Raw genomic sequence first — 2,870 nt, 5'->3', positions numbered from 1 at the left:
TCTTAGTTAACAGGTCTCTTGAGGAAAGGGAAACAAAAGCAAAAGCAAAAAACAAACAAAGAAAGAACTACTGGGACTTCCTCAAGATTAAAAACTGCACAGCAAAAGAAATAATCAACAAAACTAACAAACAACCTACAGAAGGGGAGAACATATTTGAAAATGATGTATCTGATAATGGGTAACTATCCAAAATACATAAAGAACTTCTCAAACTCAACACCCGAAAACCAAATAATCCAGTTAAGAAATAGGCAGAAGACATAGATTTATTTTCAAAGAAGACATACAGATGGCTAACAGACACATGAAAAGATGCACAACAATACTCATACATCAGCTTATAGGTCCAAGTCAAAACCACGGTGAGAGAGCTTTGCGCAGTGGCAGTATCGTAGCCAATGAGGTTTATCCGAGGCGCGATTAATGCTAATTGAAAACCACGGTGAGATACCACCTCACACCTGTCAGAGTGGCTAAAATTAATAGCACAAGAGACAATAGGTTTTGGCAAGGATGTGCAGAAACGGGACTCCTGTTCCACAGTTAGTGGGGATTCAAACCGGTGCAGCCATTCTGCAAAACAGTATAGAACTTCCTCAAAAAGTTAAAAATAGAACTAGCTTATGATCCAGCAATAACACTACTAGGTATTTATCCAAGGGATACACAAATACTGATTTGAAGAGACACATGTACCCTGATGTTTATAGCAGCAATAGCCAACTTATCGAAAGAGTCCTAATGCCCATCAGCTGATGAATGGATAAAAAGGATGAAAGGATGTTGTATCTATAGAGGGTGGAATATTACTCAGCCACTATAAAGAATGAAACCTTGCTATTTGCAACAACACTGATGGAGCTAGAGTCCATTATGCTAAGAGAAAAACATCAATCAGAGAAACATAAATACCATCTGATTTTACTCATATGTGGAATTTAAAAAACAAAATGGATGAACATAGGAGAAGGGGGGGTGAAAAAGAAGGGAGGAAAACACCAGATACTGTAGAGAGTAAACTGAGGGTCACTGGAGGGGAGGTTGTTGGGAGGATGCACTAAATGGGTGATGGGCATTAAGGAGGAACATTTTATGATGAGCACTGGGTTTTATATATAAGTGATGAATCATTAAATTCTACTCCTGAAACCAATACTATATGTTAACTAACTTTAATTTAAATGAAATCATTGAAGAAATAAATTAAAAAGTAAAGAGGATCATATTTATGTATAATTTTTCTTTCTAGTATTTCCACTAAAAATCATACCATACTATTGTTAATGTTATTTAAAAACAATTAAAAAAAAAAAAAGAATAGTCCTTGGCCAAGTAGGACCATTTCTCTTACCCTAGTTTATATCTTCTCACTTTTCTTGAGTGGTTCCCCAGTTTTTTGCAAGATGAAAATCCATTTTTTAAAAAATAGGGAATAAGACATTTCACAATACAACCCATGATTAGCTTCTCTGTTTCTACTAGTGTTTTTGTTTGTTTGCTTGTTTGTTTGTTTTCTGACAGTTACACTATAGCTATACCACATTATTATATTACCTCTGGTCAAATACTACAGTAAATATTTGCTTCATAGTAATTTCATGTGCCTATATTATTTCTTTCACCAGCAATACTCTTCACTTTTTCATCACCTGTAGAATTTCTACTGTACAAGTTTATTTTTATTATTTCTATGATGATTTATCTAACTCTCATTGCATATATTTCTTAATATGTTCAATTAGCTAACAAATATCATGATTTTGATGTAGTGTTCAACAATTCATTAGTTGTGGATAACCCAGTACACATCACCTCACATGCTGTCCTTAATACCCATAACCCTGTTACCGCCTCCCCCTACCCACTCCCTTCTATAACTCTCAGTTTGTTTCATGGAGTCCAGAGTCATTCATGGTTTGTTTATCTCTCTAATTGACCCCACCTCAGTTTTGGTATGTTAGCCCTGTCTTTCCACAGTTTGGCAATTATGGCCATTGCTGCTATGAACATTGGGGTACAGATGGCCCTTCTTTTCACTACATCTGTATCATTGGGGTAAATACCCTGTAGTGCAATTGTAGGGTTGTAGGGTAGCTCTATTTTTAATTTTTTGAGGAATCTCCACACTGTTTTCCAAAGTGGCTGCATGATCTTGCGTTCCCACCAACAATATAAGCGGGTTCCCCATTTTCCATATCATCTCCAGCACTTTTTGTTTCCTGTCCTGATAATTTGGGCATTCTAACTGGTGTTAAGGTGATATCTCAATGTGGTTTTGACTTGAGTTTACCTAATGGCTAATAATGAGCATTTTTTCATGTTTTTGTTACCCATTTGTATGTCTTCTTTGGAGAAGTGTCTGTTCATATCTTCTGTCCAATTTTTGACTGGGCTATTTGTTTTTTGTTTTTGTTTTTTGTTTTTTGTTTTTTTTTTTTTTTGAAGGGGTCTTGAGCATGAGAAGTTCTTTTTATTTTTTAATGTTTCTTATTATTTTTTTTTATTTTTTCAGCATAAAAGTGTTCATTGTTTTTGCACCATACCCAGTGCTCCATGCAAGTGTTCATTGTTTTTGCACCATACCCAGTGCTCCATGCAATCTGTGCCCTCTCACCACCTGGATTGCCCAACCCCCCAACCCCCGCCCCTTCAAAACCCTCAGTTTATTTTTCAGAGTCCATAGTCTCTCATGGTTCACTTCCCCTTCGAATTTCCCTCAAGTCCCTTCTCTTCTCCATCTCCCCTTGTCCTCCATGCTATTGTTATGCTCCACAACTAAGTGAAATCATATGATAATTGACTTTCTCTGCTTGACTTATTTCACTCAGCATAATCTCTTCCAGTTCTGTCCATGTTGCTACAAAAGT

The 2,870-nt window shown here is 36.3% G+C and overlaps 1 non-coding gene across 1 annotated transcript; it reads left to right on the top strand.

Annotated features, from left to right (window-relative positions):
* Positions 1–372: 372 nt before the first annotated feature.
* LOC116583873 lies at positions 373–509 on the top strand. The gene has a single exon (XR_004282952.1). It is a non-coding gene; the product is annotated as a U4 spliceosomal RNA (small nuclear RNA).
* The last annotated feature ends 2,361 nt before the right edge of the window (positions 510–2,870 follow it).

The sequence above is a fragment of the Mustela erminea genome, chromosome X (assembly GCF_009829155.1).
Source record: "Mustela erminea isolate mMusErm1 chromosome X, mMusErm1.Pri, whole genome shotgun sequence".
Classification (NCBI taxonomy): Eukaryota; Metazoa; Chordata; class Mammalia; order Carnivora; family Mustelidae; genus Mustela; species Mustela erminea.
This window is presented reverse-complemented; position numbering and strand designations above follow the sequence as displayed.